Raw genomic sequence first — 26358 nt, 5'->3', positions numbered from 1 at the left:
AATCCTGGCTCTGAATGTCCTCGAGCTTCATTGAAGTTCTCCCAGGAAGTCTTGTTCTTCTCCCAGTCTAGACTCTCTCCTTCCATTCTGCCGTCCCAACTCAATGTCCCAGTCTAGACTGACTTCAGACTCAATGTTGCCTTCTTTTATCCTCCACAGAGAATGGGCTTGTGAGAACTCAGGGGCTTGTGGGAAATACTTCAACTAATGAACTTGCTCCTTTTAAAGGTGTAAACTCCTTTAAATATGTAAACTCCTTTTTAGAAGTCTAACCGTGCAAACTCCTTTTAAAGTTTTGAACTAAAGGTGTGAATTCTGAGCTAGAGAATTATTTAGACAACCTGAGTTATCACCTTGTAATCCTAACAGGTGACCATCATATATACCCCATATTTTTGATTCAATAGAACATGTGAGGATATTTCCACACATATTTTAACACATTACAAACAAGGAAATATGTATCATAAATATTATAAAGGACAGCATCAAAGAAACATGATTGAATTAGAATGTGAGCAGGTCACAAGGAGATACAGAAAGATGAGCTGCTAGTTATTGTCTAACTTACTGTCTATTGATAGCTTGTCCAAATGTTCTATTGGTATACTCAAAATGTCAGGAAGATTTGAGGGAGAGTTAGAGTTACAAAATGAATTCATAAATGTCATCAGCTTTTCTGTATATTGATAATTAAAACTAGGAGAAAGAGAAATTCCACTCAAAATGAACACAAAAAACACATAAAATATCTGATAGGATTTATAGAAATGCAAATATGAAATACTCTTTACAGAAATTAGAGAAAACAAATTATGGGAGAGAAATCCCTTGTTTATTTATAGACTATGCCAATAATAAAAATTCCATATCACCAATAGATTTCTTATAATGTTGATTAAATTATCAGAGGTTACTTTAGAGAGGATTCTGGGAAGATGGCAAAGTATGTCAAAAAAACCTTTGGCTCTTCATATTTCCATGACACACACAAAAAAATAGATCATCACCTCAGAAAGAACATAGAGCAACAGAAATAAGCAAGAATGGAGGCAAAACAATTGTCCTCCTAAGACAAACTTAGAAAACTCCAAGAAAACTCTACTTCCAAGAGAAGAGATTGAATCAGAGTGAAGTGAAAACACCTGCAGGCCAACTTTGCAGAAAGAACAAACAATAATAAGCCTTGGGTGCAGCTGGATCTGGGAGGTACTCAGCCTCAGGATTTCACCTTATGGACATTGTGTGTATGTGGGAAAAGGGGCACAAATTCTGGACAGATAAGAGAGGACTGAAAGATCTTCCACTGACAAGAGAAGACAAAAACAATGATACTGCCTTGGTGAGGTTCCAGATTCTGGCTCTGGAGGAGAAGGAGCTAGCACATGCCGGGTGAGTGCTGTAGCAGAGAAATAGGAACTCTATTGGCTATGGGCACTTGTAAGGAGAGCAGAGTTTCTGGTAGAGCCCAGAAAGCAACAGTAAGAAGAACTTGAGGCATCATTTTTCATATCTCAGAACTAGAAATTGATTATATTAATAACTGCTGAAAGCAAAATAAAAAAAAATGAGTAAGCAAAAGAGAAAGAACCTAACCACAGTACTATGGGGGATAGAGTAGATCTGGGTTCATATTCCAAGGAAGATAGTAGACCTAAAAAAGTAACTTCCTTTCTAATGAGGGAAAAAATGTTTTTTTGGAAGAACTTATAAAGGACTTTAAAAACCAGATATGAGGCATAGAGGAAAAATTAGAAATGAAAATAAGAACAATTCAAGAAAATCAAGAAAATTAGCAAAAGAAAGTCAACCAACTGGTAATAGAGAATCAAAAACTTTTTAATCTTTTAATATTATTTTTTATTTTATTTTATTATTTAACATTTTTAAAAAATAAAATAATTCCTTGAAAACAGGAATTGGGCTAGGGAAAGCTAATGACATGACAAGATACAAAACCTGAAATCAAAAGAAGGAAAAAATAGAAGAGAATGTGAACCATTCCATCAGAAAAACAATTGATCTGGAGAACAAATTGAAAAGAATCATGATATAATATAATGAACAGAAATTATGAAGTTCTAGAATAAGAAGGCAAAACAGAAATACGGGAAAAAATCACCATCTGAAAAAGATTACAGGAGAAAAACTAACAAGAATATTATAGCTAAATATCAAAGTTTCCAAATTAAGGAGAAAACATTGGAAGCAACAAGAAAAAACTTAAATATCATGCAGCTACAATGAGAATTCCACAAGACCTAGTAACTACTACTTTATTTTATTTTGAAAGGGATATTTTATGAGACTATTAAAAGTAAAAACAAAATATATGAGCATGAGGGCCCTTGATTTTAATAAGGAAAAGTTCAAGTTATTATCTGTGCATATTAGGAGTAACTAATTTTCCAAACGTTTTGATAATAAGCAAATGAACTTATAAAACAACAATTATTTTATTAGGCTTTTCCAGTGTATGAGAAAAAAATGTATCAGTGTAGTCAGAAGTAGAATATTAAGATAATTTTCATTCTATCACACTGCTACTTTGTATCACTGAGATGTATATAATTTAAACAGTAATGAACTTTTAAAATTTACCAATGATACATCAACTGGATAACTAGCTATTAGGTAAAAGATAAGTATCACAATTATTTTTAAGGAGGTTGATTTTATTCTGATGTTCACCAGTTGCAAAGAAGTGTATCTGTGTGTGTGTGTGTGTGTGTGGGTGTGTCTGTCTGTCTGCATCTGTATCTTAAAAGCATCTGTCTGTGTCTGCATCTGTCTTAAAAGCATTTCCAAAGACATTAAAATTTGTTTTAAATTTCACATGAAAGAAAGTTTAAAATGTTTGCCATCAAAAGACTGCATACAGGTCTGCCTATGTCAGAGTTAAAACAATTCTATGCTGCTTATATATGCCACATTTGAGTCAACAAAGCTTTATTTAAAATAGCTTACTCACTCTTGGTTCATAGAAGCAGACTGTATTGCATTAAATATTATCTACTGTAATTGTTTCCATGATTCACCATGATTTAATTAGTGTCTCTTGCCTTTGTTACTGACATTGTAAATCAGTAACACAAACCCAAGGTCAACAAATCTAAACCTAGAATTGTGAACCTAAAGAACTCCTCTAAGTGATTAGAAATAAAACAAAAGCAAAACATTTATTGCAAACTTCATCTTGTTCTATGGTTGATGAGCCTAATGAGTCAGGTGCCAAAATGCAGTTTCTTAATTAGAATCAGTGAGCCACACAGACCCTATTAAAGGTAAAAGAAACTACAGAAGCTCAGAGAATCAAGGCGGGATATATTAATCTTGTATTTTGTGGCCAGGTCAAGATTTTGCAACCGAATTGGAGGGGAAAAAAACAATACTTTTTTTTTTTTTTTTTTTTTTAAAGGAAGGTCATTCCCTAATCCTGCTTGATGGAACAAATGTCCCATTGCCTCTAGGAACAAGAATATCCTGACATGAGGTAACTGCAAAGAGCATAGGTAGTAGCAGTGAGAACTCCATACAAAGGGTTTAAATTAAACGGGACAAATACTAGCTGGCTATGGATTTCTTTTACTGATAGTCTGCTGTGTAAACCATACATATGAATACTTCAATCTCTTTTTAAAATATTTTTTATTTTTGCATTTATTTAATTTTATTTTTTTATTGAGGCTTTTTAATTTTCAAAAGATATGGACAGTTTTTCAACAATTCCTGTGTTCCTATTCCCCTCTCCCTTTCCCTCAACCTTCTCCCCTAGATAGTAAATAATCCATGGTAAACATGGTAAAATATATTTTAAATCCTATATATACACGTACACATCTATACAATTATTTTGCAGAACAAGAAAAATCAAATCAAAAAGAAAAAAAATGAGAAAAATAAAATGCAAGTGAACAACAACAAAAAGAGTGAGAATGCTATGTTGTGAACCAAACTCAGTTTCCACAGTCCTCTCTCTGGGTGTAGATGGCTCTCTTTATCACTAACTAATTGGAACAGGTTTGAATCAATTCATTGTTGAAGAGAGCCACATTGATCAGAACTGATCATCATATAATCTTGTTATTGACCTGTATAATGATCTCCTAGTTCTGCTTATTTCACTTAGCATCAGCTCATGTTAAGTCTCACCAGGCCTCTCTGAAATCATCCTGCTGGTCGTTTCTTACAGAACAGTAAGACTCCATATCATTCATATGCCATAACTTATTCAGCCATTCTCCAACTGATGAGCATCCATTCAGTTTCTTGACACTAAAAAAATGATTGCCATAAACATTTTTGCACATATGGGTCCCTTTCCCTTCTTTAAGATCTCTTTAGGATATAAGCCCAGTAGAAACACTGCTGAGTCAAAGGGTATGCATAGTTTCATAGTTCTTTGGGCATAGTTCCAAATTGTTCTCTAGAATGTTTGGATCAATTCATAACTCCACCAACAATATATTAATATCCCAGTTTTTCGACAACCCCTCCAACGTTCATCATTATCTTTTCCTGTCATCTTAGCCAATCTGAGACGTGTAGTGGTACCTCAGAATTGTTTTAATTTGCATTTCTCTGATCAATAGTGACTTAGAGCACCTTTTTATATGACTAGAAATGGTTTTAATTTCTTCATCTGAAAATTTACTATTCATATCCTTTCACCATTTATCAATTGGAGAATGCCTTGAATTATAAATTTTAGTTAATTCTCTGTATATTTTAGAAATGAAGCCTTTATCAGAACCTTTGAATGTAAAAATGTTTTCTCTGTTTATTGCTTCCTTTCTAATCTTGTCTGTATTAATTTTGTTTGTATAAAAACTTTAACTTAATATAATCAAAATTATCTATTTTGTGTTTAACAAAGATTTCCAGTTCTTCTCTGGCCACAAATTCATTCCTTATCCACAGATCTGAGGTAAACGATATTTTGTTGTTCTAATTTTTTTATAATAACACTCTTTATGTCTAAATCATGAACCCATTTCAACTTTATCTTGGTATAGGGTGTTAGGTGTGGGTCAGTGCCTAGTTTCTGCCATACTAGTTTCCAATTTTCCCACTAGTTTTTATCAAATAGTAAATTTTTATCCATAAAACTAGAGTTTGGGGATTTGTCAAACACTAGGATTACTATAGTTATTGACTATTTTGTCCTGTGAACCTAACCTATTCCATGGATTGACTATCCTATTTCTTAACCAATGCCTAATGATTTTGATGATTACAGTTTTGTAATATAGTTTTAGATCTGGCATAGCTAGGCCACCTTCATTTGCATTTTTTCATTAATTCCCTTGAAATTCTTGACCTTTTGTTCTTTCAGATAAACTTTGTTATTATTTTTTCTAAATATGTAAAATAATTTCTTGGAAGTTTGATTGATATGACACCAAATAAGTAGATTAACTTAGGTAGTATTGTCATTTTAATTATATTAGCTCAGCCTATCCATGAACACTTGATATTTTCCCAATTGATTAGATCTAACTTTATTTGTGGGGAAAGTGTTTTGTAGTTGTGTTCATATAGTTCTTGACTTTGTCTTGACAGGTAGATTCCCAAATATTTTATATTATTGACAATTATTTTAAATGGAATTTCTCTTTATATCTCTTGCTGTTGGACTTTGTTGGTAGTATATAAGATCTGATTGATTAAGAAAAATATGAAAAAGCTTGGATAAATGAAGGAAAGTGCTATTCCTCTTTAGAGGGATATGCATACTGTGGTTTTACAAATATGTATATGAAGGAATATATATGTATGTTTAAAGAAATCTGTGCATGTGTGTACATACATCTGTATTTAATGTGTAGTGTTTATTATATGGATTATCTTGAAATGGAACTTTTTTTGTCCTATATTGAATCCTTTCCTATATTGTGCTATGTGCATGGAAATGTTTTTTTCTCTTTTCTTTTTAAATTTAAATTTAAAATGAATAACAATTTACAAAAAAGGGTTACTTTCTAATATGTGGCAAAATAGAAACAAAATGCATTTGGAAGAAGAGATCAAGAATTTCAAAGAAAATAATGTAAGAATATCACCATATTTTAGCTACTTACTACTGCTAAATAAATAGAAAAGTGGTCAGCCAGACATTGGTCAATAACCATTTATTAATTGCCTATTGTGTACTGTGGTAAATGCTGGGGTTACAAAGAAAGACAAAAAGAAAATTCCTGCCCTCATGGAGTCCACAATGAACAAAGGAAGCTAAAATAAAACAAAGCTGAAACAATGGAGGCCCAGAAGAGAAGAGGGTACCTGGCCTGGCATGATGAATTCCAGAGTATTTTTTTTAATATTAATAATTTTTTATTATATATATATATATTTTATAATATTATCCCTTATATTCATTTTTCCAAATTATCCCCCCCCTCCCTCTATTCCCTCCCCCCGATGACAGGCAATCCCATACATTTTACATGTGTTACAATATAACCTAGATACAATACATGTGTGTGAATATAATTTTCTTGTTGCACAATAAGCATTAGATTCCGAAGGTACATGTAACCTGGGCAGACAGATATTAGTGCTAACAATTTACATTCACTTCCCAGTGTTTCTTCTCTGGGTGTAGCTACCTCTGTCCATCATTGATCAACTGGAAGTGAGTTGGCTCTTCTTTATGTTGAAGATTTCCACTTCCATCAGAATACATCCTCCTACAGTATTGTTGTTGAAGTGTATAGTGATCTTCTGGTTCTGCTCATTTCACTCAGCATCAGTTGATGTAAGTCTCTCCAAGTCTCTCTGTATTCCTTCTGCTGGTCATTTCTTACAGAGCAATAATATTCCATAACCTTCATATACCATAATTTACCCAACCATTCTCCAACTGATGGACGTCCATTCATCTTCCAGTTTCTAGCTACAACAAAAAGAGCTGCCACAAACATTTTGGCACATATATGTCTCTTTCCTCTCTTTAGTATTTCTTTGGGATATAAGCCCAGTAGTAGCACTGCTGGGTCAAAGGGTATGCACAGTTTGATAGCTTTTTGGGCATAATTCCAGATTGCTCTCCAGAATGGTTGGATTCTTTCGCAACTCCACCAACAATGCATTAGTGTCCCAGTTTCCCCACATCCCCTCCAACATTCATCATTATTTGTTCCTGTCATCTTAGCCAATCTGACAGGTGTGTAGTGGTATCTCAGAGTTGTCTTAATTTGCATTTCTCTGATCAGTAGTGATTTGGAACACTCTTTCATGTGAGTGGATATAGTTTCAATTTCTTCATCTGAGAATTGTCTGTTCATATCCTTTGACCATTTATCAATTGGAGAATGGTTTGGTTTCTTATAAATTAGGGTCAGTTCTCTATATATTTTGGAAATGAGACCTTTGTCAGAACCTTTGTTTTTAAAAATATTTTCCCAATTTGTTACTTCCCTTCTAATCTTGTTTGCATTAGTATTATTTGTACAGAAACTTTTTAGTTTGATGTAATCAAAATCTTCTATTTTGTGATCAATAATGATCTCTAGCTCTCCTCTGGTCATAAATTCCTTCCTCCTCCACAAGTCTGAGAAGTAGACTATCCTCTGTTCCTCTAATCTATTTATTATCTCCCTCTTTATGCCTAAATCATGGACCCATTTTGATCTTATCTTGGTATATGGTGTTAAGTGTGGATCCATATCTAATTTCTGCCATATTAATTTCCAGTTTTCCCAACAGTTTTTTCCAAATAATGAATTTTTATCCCTGATGTTGGTATCTTTGGGTTTGTCAAAGATTAGATTGCTATAGATGTACCCTTTTTTGTCCTTTGTATCTAATCTGTTCCACTGATCTACTGGTCTATTTCTTAGCCAATACCAAATGGTTTTGGTGACTGCTGCTATATAATATAGCTTTAGATCAGGTACACTTAGACCACCTTCCTCTGAGTTTTTTTTCATTAGTTCCCTTGCAATTCTCGACCTTTTATTCTTCCATATGAATTTTGTTGTTATTTTTTCTAGGTCATTGAAATAGTTTCTTGGGAGTCTGATTGGTATAGCTCTAAATAAATAGATTAGTTTGGGGAGTATTGTCATCTGTATTATATTCGCTCGGCCTATCCAAGAGCACTGAATGTCTTTCCAATTATTTAAATCTGATTTTATTTTTGTGGCAATGTTTTGTAATTTTTCTCATATAATTCCTGACTTTTCTTTGGTAGATAGATTCCCAAATACTTTATACTCTCAACATTTGTTTGGAATGGAATTCCTCTTTGTATCTCTTGCTGTTGCATTTTGTTAGTGATATATAAAAATGCTTGGGATTTATGTGGATTTATTTTGTATCCTGCCACTTTGCTGAAATTTTGAATTATTTCTAGTAGCTTTTTAGCAGAGTCTTTGGGGTTCTCTAAGTATACCATCATGTCATCTGCAAAAAGTGATAGTTTGATTTCCTCATTTCCTACTCTAATTCCTTGAATCTCTTTCTCGGCTCTTATTGCCGAGGCTAGCGTTTCTAGTACTATATTGAATAGTAATGGTGATAGTGGGCAACCTTGTTTCACTCCTGATCTTACTGGGAAAGGTTGTAGTTTATTTCTATTGCATATTATGCTTACTGACGGTCTTAAATATATGCTCCTGATTATTCTAAGGAATAGTCCATTTATTCCTATACTCTCAAGAGTTTTTAGTAGGAATGGATGTTGGATTTTGTCAAATGCTTTTTCTGCATCTATTGAGATGATCATATGGTTCTTATTAATTTGATTATTAATATGGTCAATTATATTAATAGTTTTCCTAATATTAAACCAGCCCTGCATTCCTGGAATAAATCCTACTTGATCATAGTGTATTATCCTGGAGATGATTTTCTGAAGTCTTTTTGCTAATATCTTATTTAAGATTTTAGCATCAATATTCATTAAGGAGATTGGTCTATAATTTTCTTTCTCAGTTTTCGATCTACCTGGTTTAGGTATCAGTACCATGTCTGTGTCATAAAAGGAGTTTGGTAGGACTCCTTCATCCCCTATTTTTCAAATAATTTATATAACATTGGGGCTAATTGTTCTTTAAATGTTTGGTAGAATTCACATGTGAATCCATCTGGCCCTGGGGATTTTTTCCTGGGGAGTTGATTAATAGCTTGTTCTATTTCTTTTTCTGAAATGGGACTATTTAAGCAATTTATCTCCTCCTCTGTTAATCTAGGGAGCCTATATTTTTGGAGGAAGTCATCCATTTCACTTAAGTTATCAAATTTATTGGCATAAAGTTGGGCAAAGTAACTCCTTATTATTTCTCTAATTTCCTCCTCATTGGTGGAAAGATCCCCCTTTTCATTTGTAAGACTAACAATTTGATTTTCCTCTTTCTTTTTTCTGATCAAATTTACCAAAGGTTTATCTATTTTATTGGCTTTTTCATAAAACCAACTCTTGGTTTTATTTATTAATTCAATAGTTTTTTTACTTTCAATATTATTGATTTCTCCTTTTAATTTTTGTATTTCAAGTTTAATTTTTGGTTGGGGGGAATTCCAGAGTATTACAATAAATTGGGAAATTAATGGATTAGCAAGGCAGTTGTCATTCATAAACTGAAAAACACAATATACTTGAGGAAGGTTTACCAATATGCTAAAAACTTGTGGGAAAGCCAGAAAGTATTTTGGCAGCAACTAGGTTGAGAACTAAAGTGTTCTAAAATGCACAAAAAAGATCATACAAAAAAATGTAAAAATACTTGTTTCTTGACTGATCTGAAGTTAGTAAGATTTTTGCTATGTATAAACTTAACTCAAGGAGAGTAAGAATAAATGAGAAATGTAAAAATAATAACAAATAGCTTAAGTCTATATAGCACATTAAAGTTTTCAAAGTGCTTTCATATATTTTCTCATCTGATCCTTGAAAAAAAACCTCAACATCCTCTTAGATTTTTCAATATGTTTCACTTAACTTTAACCTTAAAGCACTATATAAATGTTAGGTTTTACTACTAATCAGAACTTTCTCCATATGATTTTTAAAATCCATTCCCTAGTCAATAAACAACTGTTAAATCCCCACTATATGCTAAGCACTGTGCTAGGTGTTGAGGAGACAGAAAAAATATCCATTTTCAAGGAGGTTAAATTCTATAGGGGATACATTATTTATATACATAAGCCCATATATATGTATATATATATATATATATACATATATAAAAGTAGAAGATGGTGCTTGAATTGAATAATGAAGGAAGTAAAATATTCCAAGATCTAGAGGTAAGAAAGCAGGTGATTCTAGGCAAGCTGAATAGTTCTTTTGCAAGGGCACAAGGTTGATGGACTAATGTGTGTTAAAAATAGCCAGATTGGACAATAGAGAATAAAAGGGGATAATAAATGATGGTCCTAGATAAGTAGGTGGGGACAAGGGGACCAGGTTATGAATGATAAAAGTTAACAATAAAATATATATATTTCATCCTATAGGATAAATGAATCAATGCAGCTTATTGAGTAGGGAAGTCACAATTTTTCTTGACTTGTCATTTAGCATTCACAGAATTAATAATTGATATTATGTGAAACAAACTACTCTTTCCAATTTTATTATGTGTGAATAATTGTGGCTGAGTAAGCCTCTGTCTGTCATTCCCTTATATGTTTCAAGACCAATCTAAGGATGGGGATATTTCCTTCTTAACTTTGTAGCTTACTTGGCTATGATGTTTCTTGACTGATCTGAAGTTAGTAAGATTTTTGCCATGTATAAACTTGACTCAAGGAGAGTAAGAATAAATGAGAAATGTAAAAATACTAACAAATAGTTTAAGTCTATATAGCACATTAAAGTTTTCAAAGTGCTTTCATATATTTTCTCATCTGATCCTTGAAAAAAAAACCCCAACATCCTCTTAGAGTTTTCAATATGTTTCACTTAAGCACAGCACACCATAGGAAAGGATTCAATATAGAAAATTAAATGTCCATTTCAAGAAAACCTAGATAATAAATATATTATAATTAAGGAAAATGTGATTGAAAGTTTAGCAACTTGTACACAGTTATTAGTGATAATTCTAGTAAGTAGTGGTAAAATAGTACTAATAAATGTCTGAAGCTAGACTTAAATCCTAGTCTTCCTGATTCTAACACTGGACTCTAGCCATTACATTATATCCTAGAAGCTGGTATCTTGTCTCTCGGGGGAACCAACAGATCTGCTATAGTTTGCCATCTCATTATACTGAGGAGGCCATATATATATCTAGCAATCCTTTGTGCTAAGCAAAAACAATTCAAATTGAAAAAAATTTATAAATCTTCTATAAATTTCAAAGTAGTCACCAGTTTTACTTTTCTCAAGTAGTACTGTAATAAGCAGTTACAAAACATTCCTACTTCAATTATATACCTGGGAAGTATTGATAAAGGACATTTTGCAAAAGATTTGAAAAGTTGCATGGGGGAAAATCCTCACAAAATCCTTATTTTTTTTTTTTTTTACCTACTCTCAAGAATTTACTTAGAAAATTTTGGAGACACTTGGAAGTCTATAAAAATAATTTAAATATGAATATCCTCTTGTATTTCTGGAGAAACTGAGGCAAGATAAAGATTAGAGAATATTTAATAATTTATTTAAGAGGGAGAGATTTGCTGGGATCAAATGGATCCATGGTTTGGTCCCAGGGCTGAATGAGACTATCCTCTCCCAGAATCCAGTAAACAATGTGAGTTCTCAATAAGACACACACACACACACACACACACACATATATATATACATACAAATACAAATGGCTTATACTCAGGGGGTAGACTGAGGCAGGGGGCCGGAGTCAGGGTGTTGAAAGCAGGAACAGGACTCTGACAGGGTGGGGTGAGCCACCAGAGAGCGGGATGACATAATACGGGGAGGCACTATGAAGAGGGGGGAGGCATCTTGATAAGACAGTAGCTGATATTCTGATACCTTGGGATGGCGAGAGGCATTCTTATATTCTAAAATATAAGATCTTTTATCGTTATCAAATATTCCGATTAAGAAGGAGGGGTGGTTTTGCAGGATTAAGCAGAACAATTAGGGAAACTGAGTCAGGACACTAAAAGAAGAACTGTGGCACAACATTCCATGCTCTTTCTCTCTTCTGAATATTCAAATCATTGAATTACCTTCCTCTAGAAGGTCTTAGCACCATAATTTTGACCAACCCTATGTAAAGCAAACAAACCAAAACTAAAACTAAAAAAAATGCAGGGACTTATGACAAGGACAAATCTCTCCCTGATAACCCCCAGAGTTATTAACATAAAAACAGCATTCCTCATTTAGGAAGGCACACTGGCCTCCCTGTTGCAGAAATAGCAGGTCCACTGCAGCTGGGGAGCTTCTCAGTCAGAGAATCCAGTTTGAGATGGACAGTTCACTGTGAGTTAGGCCTGTGGTCATTTGTGCATTTAACTCAGCCTCTTCTGAGTAGCAGTTCTCAAAACAGTGCTGCTACCCATCTTAAGAGAAGCACCCCAACTCTGTCAGGGACTCCAAAAGGGAGGAAAAAGTGGGGCCCGGAGTAGCTCCATCTGTCCCCTCTGATAGAACAGGAGCTGTTACTAAGAAACAGATTTCTGAGCAGATTATGTAGTTAGACCAATGCAGGCAACCCCAAACTATTAGAGGCCTGATATCAAAATGCTGAAATACTAATTAAGTAACTGGGTAATAGGAGTGGAGAAATAGATCAGCGAGACCACCAGTCCCAAGACAGGTGTCTGATTTCTGGTTGTTTCTAAAAAATAATCTCAAAAATCTGAGTCCGCTAGGGCAATTCTAACAGAATAAGGGATTTTGAAATTAAGACATAAATAGGAAATCATAGACCAGTAAATTTTAAGCAAGGAGAAAAATGAAAAGGACTATTTAAATAATTTCCAACTCAATCTGAACTAATGAGATAGGGGGCAGGGCAGAAGTGCCTAAGAAAAATACATCAGTTTTCCCAAATTCCTGACCAGTTTCTTTCCTAACCAGTTTCTTCCTCCCTCCCTTTTTTTCTCATGGAAAGGAATTATCAAATAACCATTCCACATATAAACCTCAAAAGTGAATCAAAATTCCTATACATAATAGACTAGTACAGTAAGTTTCCTAAAAATCCCTCAAACATACAGTAATAGTTATACAGTTTTAATGAATCTCAGTTTTAAGAAATTTTAAACACAGTAATAAAGTTAAAATTTTTAAAACAATAATTCAACCACTTTCTCACTCCCCTATATCAGTGCAAATTACATCAGGAGCAGTGGTCTCTCAAAAACTGCTCTTGCTGAGGATGGCTCAAGATGCTCAGTCCCGGGAGGTAGCTGGCTGCTACCGAAGCTTCAGATGGACTGACCCATGTCTCAGAAGCAACTCAATACCTGTAAGTTGACCAAAATCTAGAACAAAAATACAAATCTAACAAATGAAGGTTAGAACAGATTGATAAAACAGCAGTTAGCCTTTTGTTCTTTCGTTAGTTAGAAACCTTAAAAAAAATACTTGAATATCCAGACACTATCCAGTGACAGATAAATGATCAGAGGAAATACTTATTTGCCCAAATATTTAGGATGTAATGATTACATATAACCAGGTTGGAACCAGTAAGGTATAACATATAACCAGATTAGAAATGGCAAGGTAATTGAATTGCACTAACAGTTTTTTATTGACCTTTGGTTTGATTATAGAAATTAGTTAGAGGAGGAAAAATGCAGGGACACAACTATAACATAACATAAGCAATCAAAACTGATCCCTAAGATCATACAGGATAAAAAAGCCGTTTTAACTCTGTTTACTCCAGATAGTTGTCCCAATGGTGCTTTAAAACACCCAAATAATATTAACTACAAGCCTAAGAAATTTTACCTCCAATAACAAATCCCATTAATCAAAGTGTCAGATAAATTCTAAACAGATATTTACTACAACCTTATATTTATAACAATAAGAATTTGTCTCAGTAAGTTCACTTCTTTCATATCTAAATAAATGTTTCCATAAGTGAACATTATAAATACAAATCAGTTTGCTTTTAAAAAATACCAATAGATGGACAAATATTCCAATTTACATATTGTCCATAACAGAAACATTTTCAAAAGGACAAAAAATATTATTTTCAGAGGTTCTTTAAATGACCTCAGGATGACCTAACACAATTAATTAAAACTTAGACTATCCTATACAGAATATCCTAATACTACATAAAAGAATCCAAGAGGTTCTTAAAACTGTTAAAGTTTTAGAAATATCATAACTTCATATTGATAACAGTAATAAATTTGTTTCAATAAGTTCGCAAGTTATCTTTCATATTTAACAGAAATATTTTCAAAAGGACAAGGGAAAAATTATTATTTTCAGAAGCTCTTTAAATGATGGGCATAACCTCAGGATATAATTAATTAAATTTATACAGACTATCCAATTGTACAGAAAAGAATATGAAAAATTCTTAAAAATATCCTTTAAACAGTAGAAACAATTAATATTTGAACCAGCAAGGAGCTGCAGTTTGTTAAAAAAGAAAATCTTTATGGGGGGAGTGGGGATTAGATTGTTCCTTTCCACATGGTCCCCCTTCCCCCATTCCCCCATGCTTCCTAACCCTAATTTCTCACAGCTAACTTTTTTAGGGTTCCAGTTCTCCCAAGATCCAATCTTCCAGCTAAAGACAGGCCCCCAACCTCAAGGGATATCCCCTTTCCCATGGCAAATGTCAAATTCATTATTTCTGGAAAGCCATTTTCCTCTTTTGTTCTCCTCTCACACCATCTCTTCCTGTCCCATCTTTATCTCTCTCCTCCCAATGCCTACTTGCTCAAACCTTCTCTGACATACTACAAACACTTCCAACCAATGACCTTTCTCACTAAATGCTCCATTTAAACTCTTAATTGCTTTTGCAAATCAATCTTTCTTATCCCTTGTCTTTAAATCACTTTTTTAAACCTTAAACTTCAAGATTCACAAATAACTTTGAACCAAATTTCATAAAACTTATACATATACCCAACAGAGCATAGTTTACAAATTACCCAATACTTCTAGAAAGCAACATATCATCTAACTACAAACACAGACCTTCCAAGGTAAGCTACTGGCATTTTGTTTTAAAAACCTGTACTTTAATTTAAAATTCAATCAAATACAGCTTTAAATTCCCATTGGACTTTTCCTAAACTCCAGCTTTGGCCAAAGTTGGAGCCTTTAGAAAAATCAGACCCTTCTTTCCCTAATTAGAGGCACGTGACCCCTTTTCAGTTAAGTTAACAGAACTTATATTCTTATATAAAAGATCTTATATTTATATTTATATTATATATATTATATAAATATATTTATATTTATATTAAAAGATATTATATTCAAAGATAACCAAATCTAGCTTGCATAGACAACAGTAAAATTATTTCCCACAAATTTAGAATCCTAAAATTCCTAATCAAAGTTTTCTCCAGTCTGAGTTTCAATCAAATAAGGTTTTATTGCCCTTTACTCTATCAGGCTCTGAAAACCTGCTTCATGGAAAAACCATCTGCCTTTTTGTTCCTTTTACTCACAAATTAGTACAACAGGTTAAAAAGTTTAAAATCACAAGCAAATTTTATACTATGTACAGTTGCAACATTGAAATAACAAATTCTCAAATTTCTTAATTTAGCAGATCTCGGAACCAACAGTTCAGACAAACAAGTCACACAGAACACACAGACATAGACTGTGCAATCAAAACACTTAACACTGAGACCAAGGGTTATCTGGAAACCTTAGAATAGCCCTGAGGGAAGTTGTCAGCTGGAGAATCTTCCCTCCCAGAATCCAAACAGAGTTTTTTTGTTTTTGGTTTTTTTTTAATTCTAGTTTTGTGCATTTCTCTGTCTCCCAGAGTTGTATGGCTTATCAGCCCAACTTTTTCTGGAGACCAGATTTGTTAGCAATCATACCAGACAGAAAACTTACTCTGCAGGGATTTGAAACCAGATTCTGCCATGGTCAAATGGAGGTGTCCATAGTCAGGTGTCAGGCACAATTGTGGCTGAAAACTGCTCTCTTTCCAGGAGGCTCTGGAAAAAAAAATCCAGAGGGCCAGCCTCTCCAAGCAAAGAACCCAGATCCCTAGCCACCCTGAGGTTTAAGATGGAGACCCAAATGTCTCTTTTCTCTAATCCTGCTCTCATTTTCTAACATCTTGGTGAGAAGCCTCCAAAATGTAATGCTGAAGAAACTGAGGCAAGATAGAAATGAAAGAGTATTTAATAATTTACTTAAAAGGGAGAGATTTACTGAGACCAAATGGATTCATGGTTTGGTCCCAGGGCTGAATGAGACTATTGCCTCCAAGAATCCAGCAATGTGAGTTCTCAATGACCTATATACATGTGGACATGAGTCAGGGTGCTGAAAGTGGGAATGGGACTCTGACAGGGTGGAATGAGCCTTCAGAGATGGGATGACATAATGGGGGGAGGCACCCTAGAGATAGGGAGAGGCATCTTGATAAAACGTATCTGACATTCTGATAGCTTGGGATGGGGAGAGGCATTCTGATATTCTAAAATATTAGATCTTCTATCCTTACGAAATAGTCTGATTAAGAGGGAGGGGTGGTTTTGCAGGATTGAGCTGAATAATTATAAACTGAGGCAGAATAATTAGGAAAACTGAGTCAAGACAATAAAAAAGAACTGTGGCTTAGCACTCTTGGCATATGATCATTATCATCAAGTCCTTCTAAAAATGGAAAAATGGCCAACTAATGCTGAGATAATTTATCCTAATTGGGGTTTTGTCCTAACAACTACAGGATATTTCACTTTCCCAGTCCCCACTCTATAACACTTATAAAAAGTCAGCTTATCTTTTCCACAGTGTATGGGAGCCTTCTCTCTTATCTCCAATCTCAGAGGAAGGGTGGAAAAGATGAGTGAGAAATCATATCTTTAAACAATAGGTAAAATGCTACTGTGAAGTTCAACATGAACAACAGTTGCAAATCTGGGCCATATTACATGGAAATGAGGCAAGATTTAGAATGAGCTTGTGCTTTGAGAGAAGTCAGTTGCAATGAAATCTTGACCTTGTTTTTGCCCCTTGTTAATCTTTTGGTTCCTTTTCCAAAACAGAAATACTTTAATCTGAGTGAGAAAATGCTCTAGGTGTAGCATAGCTCTGAGAGTTGAACCATTTAGGGTTCATTTTATCCCTTTGGAATGTACTTACCTAGTGCCTTCCTGAACCCAAATGTGAGACCAAAGCCCTTTTTCTCCAAACAGAACGATGAAGATAATATAAGCATTCTCTCAAGTAGATGCAGGCTCTTGGCGGAACTATATGCTATCGGTGCAAGGATTGAAATGCCTCATTGGCAAAGAAAACACTTTCCAAAGACTCAGTACAAGATTTTTTTGTTGTTGTTGTTTTTTGTTTAAAGCTTGACTACAGTTTTAGTTTCAAAAGGCATTTTAAGGATATAAGAATGTTTCCTTTGTACCTTTAAATATTAGGATTAGTATGTAGAGCAGAGACACTGTAAAGATTAATACTGTGTATATATAAGAAAGGATATAATAGTGGAGCCAGCTTTCTGAAATGTGTATACTACTGACGTAAAATCAAGATAAATATTTTTCACTGGTGTGTTTGAGTGAATATATTGAGAATAGAAGAAGTGATTTTTGGAAGATGTTTGTGTATTCTTGACACTGTCTAAAATGCAGACAAAGGTCATGGATATTCCTCATATACAAGAGGGAATTGTGCCCAAAATGTTCCTAAACTATGAATAACTTTTGGCTCAGCAATGCTACTACTGAGCCTATAACTCAAAGATATTAAAAAAATAGTGAAACAGTCCACATGTATAAAAATGTCTATAATGGTTTTTTATATAATATCAAAAAATAGAAACAAAAGAAACAAAAGAAGTACTCATTATTTGGGCATGTTTGAATAAGTTACAGGATATTAAAATAATAAAATATTATTATGCTATAAAGATGACAAAAAAAAAGAGAGATTCAGAAATACCTGGACATACTTCTATGAAGTGTGAAAGAGGCAGAACTAAGAGAATAATTTTCATAATGATTAAATCATTGTAAATGAATACATCTTTGAAAGACTTAAGAATTCTGATCAATACAGAGGGTAACCATGACTTCCAAAGACTGATGATGCTTTCACCTTTCAACAGCACAGTGATAGACTACAGGTATGGAATGAAAAAGACCAAACATTTTTAGACATAGCCAAAGTATGGATCTGTTTTGTTTAACTTTAATAATATATGAAAGGAAAGGGCTTTGGGGAGGAGGTGTGGAGAGTTATTGGAGGAAAGAAGTGTAATGATAGAGGTTTCCACAAGCAAGAGGGAAAGAATGAAGTGAGATACTATAAAACATTTAAAAATATGTGAAGAGAGAAGAAAAATCAGAGACAAAGCTAAGAATAGGATTAACAAACTAAAAGTATAAAAATAAAAAATAAGTTTAATAAAAAACAGTTTCATATACAATCCTCCTTTATTTGATTCTTCTTTGAGAATGATCATGTTTGTTGAGCTTGGTCAAATTCATAATAAAAAAATTAAAATATAATGCACTGGATCTAGAATGAAATGGAAGGAGGAGAGAAAGATGGAATTTCTCCTGGAAAATGTAAAGTTCTTTTAATGATCTCATGTTTCTTCCAAAAACAAAAACCCATACTAAAGATCATGAAGAGGTAATTTCCATAGGCTGCATTCCAGTAAAATAGGAGCAGAAGTAATGGAATTAGCAGCAGCAATGGTTATGCCCAAGGCTCTCAGCCCACAGATGATAAGAGGACAATGGATTATAAAGAGATTATAGGGCTCCCTTACTGGCAGTAGATGTAGGACTCTAGCATTGCTCACACATAGATCTGTTTTGCAGTCCCAGGGTGAATAAGAACACTAGCATATCAGAATTTACAGCATCAAGAGAGTGGGCACCTGGTCAAGTTCCAGGGCAGAAGAGTGCTTGTGCTTAGTCAAAGACAAGAGCACAGATAAATAAAGTGGTAAACATACTTTCCTTACATGACATCATCTTGGAAGATCTGAAAGTTTCAACCCCCACACCTGCAATCTTAAAACAACAGCACAAAACCCTTAAAACTTGGAACAATTCTCTCTCCAGCCCAGTAGCAGAAATCAACTTTAATATAAAAGTAAAAACCAAAAAGCTGTTTTGAAAAATAATCAAGCAACAAAAAAGATCTTAATTTTAGAAAGTTACTAAGGTGACTAAAATCAAAATACAAACTTGGAAAAAGATAACAAAACCAAAACTACATCTAAAGTGTCAAAGAAAAATTTAAATTGGCTTCAGGCTCAAAAAAGATTTTAAAAATCAAATTAGAGAGGTAGAGGAAAAATTGGAAAAATAAATTACAGTGATACAAAAAGATCATGAAAAAAGTGTTAACAGTTTGGTAAACAAAAGTACAAAAACCTAAAGAAAATAACATCTTAAAAAACAGAATAGACCAAATGGTAAAAGAGGTACAAAAATCTAATGAAAAAAGAGGTCCTCAAAAAGAATTGGCAAAATGGGAAAAGATATACAAAAATTCATTGAAGAAAAAAACTCCTTAAAAAGTAGAATTAGCCAAATGGAAAAGGAGATATAAAAAACTCAATGAAGAAAATAATTCCTTAAAAAGTAAGCTTGGGCAAATGGAAGCTAATAAGATACCAAGAGGCAATAAAATCAAATCAAAAGAATGAAAACATAGGAGGAAATGGAAACATCTCTTTGGAAAACAACTGACCTAGAAAATAGAGAAACAGTTTAAGAATAACTGGACTACCCAGTCCAGATAATACAAGACATTATCAAAAGAAAAGACTTTATACTTATGATAACCATGTGAATTGTGTGATTCTCTGTAAAATAGTTTTTTGGGTAAAAATGCATTTGGCATTCAGACTATGTGGTCAGTTCACAGTTTGAATGCTTTAGAGCATTCAGCTCTAAAGAAGACCTTCCTGTCCACTACCTTATCTTGCCAAGTAATCTTGAAAATCATTCTGAGACAATTTAAGGGGAAGTAGTTTAGTTTTCTGACATGGTGCTGATAGAATGTCCAGGTTTCATGGCCATATAATAATATAATCAGCACAATAGCTCTGTAGACTTCAGATTGGAAGGCAGCCTGCTATCTTTTCTCTCTTCCACTTTCTTTCAAAGCCTCCCAAACACTGGGATAGCTCTGACAATATGTATTTCATCCTCATCTTCCTGGACAGCCTTGGAAATTGTACTGCTTAGGTAAGTGAATTTATCCACAGCATTTAGATTTTCTACATTTACTGTGACTAATAGTTCAATGATAGAATGCTTGCATGGCTTGTTTTTCTAATCACCAATGAAGTGAAACAAAGTTGTGTATTCACCCCCATGTTCTTCAACATAATGTTTTCTATAATGTTGACAGATTTCTTCAACCAGGAAAGAACGGCATCAAGACCACCTTCCACACTTGTGATAAACTATTTACTTGAAAAGGCTACAAGCCAAGATGAAGTAGGAGGGGAGTTGGTATGAGACATTTTGTGTAAAGATGATTTTCCATTTGATTCTCTCTGCTGTGCTAATTCTGACCTGATAATAATCAATACCAAAAAAAATAGATGTTTTCACCACTACCAGTGATACTGTATCATACACATAAGGATGATGATACTTTTAAAAAAATAGTATTTTATTTTCCCAAATACATATAAAAGTGGTTTTCAACATTCATTTTTGTAAAATTTTGAGTTCTAAATTTTTCGCCCTCTCTCACTTACCTCTCTCCTCCCCAGGACAGCTATCAATCTGATATAGATTAAATATGTGCAGTGCTGTTAAACATATTTCCATGTTTGTCATGTTGTGTAAGAAACTTCAGAAAAAAATGAGAAAGGAAAACAAAAAGGTGAAAATATTATGCCTTTATTCACATTTAATCTCCATAGTTCTCTCCTTGGATTTGATTGGCATTTTCAATCCTAAATCTATTGGAATTGCCTTGAATTACCACATTGTTGAGAAGATCTAAGTTCATCACAGCTGATTATCACATAATTTTCTTGTTACTGTATACAGTATTCTCCTGGTTCTGCTCACTTCACTCAACACTAATTCACATTTGTCTTTACAGGCTTTTTTGAAATCAGTCGCTCATCATTTCTTATGAAATGATAATATTCCATCACATTCACATACAATAAATTAATCAGCCATTCCCCAAATGATGGACAGCCACTCAATTCCCAGTTTCTTGCTGCTACAAACATTTTTGCACATATGGGTCCTTGTCCCTTTTTGAAATTATTTTTTTTGGGTTACAGACCCAGTAGTGAGACTGCTGGTCAAAAGTTATACCATTTTATAGCCTTTGGGCATAGTTCCAAATTGCTCTTCAGAATGGTTGGATCTTTTCACAACTCCATCAATAATGTTAATACATGTTTATGTTAATACATTAATATGTTCCAGTTTTCAGACATTCCCTCCAACCTTTATCATTATATTTTCCTATCATCAGCCAATCTGAGAAGTATGAGGTGGTATCTCAGAGTTGTCTTAATTTGCATTTCTCTGATTAATAGTGATTTAGAGCTCTTTTTCCATATGACTTTATTGGCTCTAATGCCTTTATCTGAAAATTGTCTGTTCATATCTTTTGGCCATTTATCAATTGAAAAAGGACTAGTATTCTTATAAATTTGAGCCAGTTCTCTATATATTTTAAGAATGCAGCCTTTGTCATAAACACTGGATTTAAAATATTTTCTCCAGCCTTCTACTTTCCTTCTATTAGCTTTGTGCAAAAACTTTAATTTACTATAATCAAAATTATCCTTTGTGTATTTCATAATGTTCTCTAGTTCTTCTTTGGCCATAAGTTCCTCCCTTCTTGCACAGATCTGACAGGTAGACTATACTTTGCTCTAATAATTTGCTTATAATGTCACTCTTTATGTCTAAATCATAAATCCATTTCAATCTTGGGTAGAGGGTAAGATGTTGGTCAATGTCTAATTTCTGCCATTCTATTTTCTACTTTTTCAGCACTTTTTTTGTCAAATAGTGAATTTTTATTCCAAAAGCTATAGTCTTTAGGTTTATCAAACCCTAGATTACTATAATCATTGACTATTGTAGCTTGTTTATCTAACTGATTGACTACTTTATTTCTTAGGCATCTTTGATGACCAACACTTTACAATATAGTTTTAGGTTTGGAATGGCTAGGCCAGGATGGTGATACTCTTAAAAAGAATGAGGAAATTAGGAAGAGGAGGAGAGGAAAATAATGAATTCATTTTTTTGACATGCTGAGTTTGGATGTCTAATAGACAGCTGGAGATGCAAGCTGAAAGTCTTGTAAAGGAGTTTGAGGAAGATCAGTCACATATGTGGGAAGATAATTAGGAGAGAATAATGTCACAAAAAACCAGAGAGAATATGGTATCAAAGATGAGTAATCAATAGGTTTACAAAGGCTTCAGAGAGGTCAAGAAAAATGAGAAGTGAGAAAAAGCCATTATATTTGATAATCTCCTAATTAATCACTACCTACATCTTTTTAGTTAAAAGTATTGACAATAAAGAGATTAGTAGTAACTCCTGAGAGAGCAGTTTCATTTGCATGAAAAATATTAGCTAGAATGTAGAGATTTAAGAAGAGGTTGAAAGAAGAGAAGTGATGGCAGTATTGATTGTTCTATTAAAATTTGGTATACTCCAGGGCTTTCTTCTAGGTTTTCTTTTCTACTCTTTCTTTTGAGTATCTCATTAATTTTAGTGGGTTCACTATTAACCAAATCTAGAAAGCTAGCTCTAACATTTCCAACTTTCTGCTATACATATCTCACAGGAATAATATAAATCAATATATCGAAAATTAACCTTGTTATCTTTCTCCTTAAACTGATTTTCTAACCTTATTTCCACAAATGAAACAATTTTTTATAGTTATTCAAGTTCCTAACCCAAGAATCATCTCCAATTCTTCATTTTCTCTTATATATCCTAACCAGTTGACATATTTAAAAAAATTCACCTGTTTGACATCTTTTACATCTATTCTTTTCTTTTTACTAATACCAAAGTCATCTTAGCCCAAGACCTCATCACTTCTTACTCAGATTATTACAAAAGCATCTTATGAGTTTCTTTGCAGCCAGTCTCTACTTTCTCCAAATCACCCTCCACAAGCTATAGAATTGATATTTCTAAACTCCAGTTCTGATCACATCATAGTCTTACTGAAGAATCTTCAATGGTACCTTATTGCCTTTAGGAGAAAATGTAGCCCTTGCTATGACATTAAAAACCCTTCCCAGTCTGGAGCCAATGTATTTCTCCTAATTATCTATTATTCTCCCTCACGATACAACATTCCAGTCAAATTGGTCTATTTTTTTGTGCACTATACATAACATAGCATGTAATGGGTCCATGCCTTTGTGCTGGCTTTCCTCCATGCCTGAAATACTCTTCCTGCTTACTTTTCCCTCTTAAAACTCTTAGCTTCTTTCAGGGCGCAACTTACATGGAAAAAGACTAGACTTGTGTTTTTACTGGGATAGGGAGTTAGTTAGCAGTGAGAAACCTCCACCAATATAACTTCTCTGAAACTAAATGACTTAAAGAATTTCTTAGAGCAGAAGTGTTTAACATGCTACAGCATCCTGCAACATTCCAGATTATAGTCTAAACCATATCAAAATATAATTGGGAAATATTTAACAAAATAAATAAAAATTCAATTTTTACAAGAATAAATAATAAATAGGATTAATGTATGGTTTTCTAAGTTGATATATATCTCAAGAGAGCTATTTGTGGTTTAGTGATCCCCATTTCTATTTGAGTTTGACACTACTGTCCTAGAGCATTCAAAGGTTAAATAAGTAATGTTCATTCAAACAGTTTTTATCAGTGGCAAGACCTGGGCATAGGTCTTCCTGATAATGAGGTCAGATCCATTTACATTCTATTCATTACAAACTATACTGCTTTTCATGCTCACACAAGGGACACACACACACACACACACACACACACACACACACACATACTCACAGACTCATTGACATACACATTTACTTTTAAAAATGTATCCTCTCTGTAGATTTTGATTTCTTTGAAGACAGGAACTGTCTTCCCTTTTCAGTACCTGGTACATAGCAAACAATAAATGGTCTGTCAATTGCATTACATCGAATTTTAACTTTTAACAAGTTGATGGTCAGTTTGAATACACTGATTTGCAAATGAATTCCAAGTCAGTAAATAAACTGAAGTATCAGTATTAAAGCATTGTCTTCAATTTTCATCTATAATTATTCTTGGCAAGATGTGATTTAATTAAGTCTATTTCAAGTTTTCTCCTGTCTCATTTTCCCTTCCACAGCTTTTGGTTTTTTACGGGGCTATAACACATTCTCTTCAGTCCATCTTCTTCCTTGATGCTTTGCATATGAGTTTATTCTGCAAACAAGTGTTGCCTTTGGCTGCTGCCTCCCTCTGCTTGACAAGAAGATCAAATGTTGGTTGTCAGAGGTGGTTTCTGAGCTCTTTTGACCTCTTTTAAGGTGATTATTTTACCTTGGTTACACTTCCCTAAGAAATAGTCAATCCACATTTTTTTCCCACATATTTTTTATTTCTCAGAATCAACAGCCATCTGATGTAGGTCGTCAGCTTTCTTCAGCATGAAGAAATTTTTCTCATCTTTAGTATTTCTTTCAATTTTATATTATAATGAAGAGAATGATGAACTCAGAGTTAGGGAATCTAGGTTCAGTCTTAAGATGGGTAATGATAGGCAAGTTGCTTAACCTTTTAATAGTGTCTCAATTTCATTATTTATAAAATGAGGAAAATACTGTTATCTTTTTAGGTGATTAAGTCTTCCAAATGCTATTTATGAATTCTTGTGCTGATTCTTTAATTGCAGAGTCTTCTAAGTAGGATCCAGAATATTGTAAAAATTTTTTGTCTATCTACACAGGAAAAATAAAGCAAATGAAGAATTTCTCTTGTCCAGACTGTGATATATAGTCCATAGAAGTCATCCATCAGATAGATATGTTACTATGGACAGATACTGCATATAAATAATGAGATCTGATCATAATTGAAGGGGAGGAGGAGAAAGAGTTTCCTGAATTACCTTTCGGAAATGTCATAGTTCTTTTAATCTTCTCATTTTTCTCCCTGAAACAAGAATTTACATTAAAAAACCAATATTCTCCAATGATGTCATAAACTATGAATAGGGATTGTTTTATTCTTTAAACTTGTATCCTTAGCAATTATCCCAGTGCCTGGCACACAATACATGTTTCATAAATACTTGTTGATTGAAGGGTATTTCAGGCACAGGGAACAGTCTATGTAGAAGTGGGGAGGGAGAGGTTGGACCGTCATATACAGGGAATAACAAGTAAACCACTTTGGCTGGAATGTAGAGTGTATGAGGGGACATAATGTGAAATTAGTATGGAAAAGTAGACTGCTGCCAGATTGTAAAGACCTTTAAGAAGCTGACAAGATTTTTTATTGTATCCTAGAAGTGATAGGGAACTGTTGAAGCTCTTTGAGAAAAGGGGAGTGGGGATGATATGGTTATTAGAAGTATATAGTATCCAATCTCCATTTAAAAGCACTATGACATAGAGTTGGCCCAAGGGTCAGGAACCATTTAGGGCAATTGTATAATTTCATACATTGGTATTCAATATAAATGTATACTAAGGACTATTATTTGTATGGTGTTTTAAGGTTTGCAAAATATTATCTCATTTTATCTTCATAACAACTTTGTGGATTAAATACAATTGTTAGTCTCATTTTATAGGTGAGGAAACTGAGGCATGGAAAAGTTAAGTGACATGCCAAGGGTCATGTAGCTAGTTAAGTACTCAAGATTTTTGAACTCAAATCTTCTTCACTCCAAGACCAGGTCTCTATCCCCACTGTACCACCTGGTGGCTTCTCTAATGAAACTAAGAACAGAAAAAGTATATGGTGGAAATAATACAAAGCAATTCTTTGGCAAGGTATGATAAGGGGGCAAGGGAAAAGTATATGACAAGTACTATAGGGACAACATTTTAAAGTGAAGAAAATGAAGCTAGAGGAAGATTAGAAGAAATGGGAAACCAAGAAAGGGAAACAATGGCTAGTTGTCAAAATGAAGGTAAAATCTATTTAGGAAGAGTGAGGCAGAGAGATGAAAATATAAGGTTATTTTTTGAAAGAGGAGTTCAGAGTTTGGATAATATAGTTTAAATAGCTATGAATGATGAT

Source organism: Sminthopsis crassicaudata, chromosome 5, assembly GCF_048593235.1.
Source record: "Sminthopsis crassicaudata isolate SCR6 chromosome 5, ASM4859323v1, whole genome shotgun sequence".
NCBI lineage: Eukaryota > Metazoa > Chordata > Mammalia > Dasyuromorphia > Dasyuridae > Sminthopsis > Sminthopsis crassicaudata.
Note: the sequence above shows the minus strand (reverse complement) of the source record.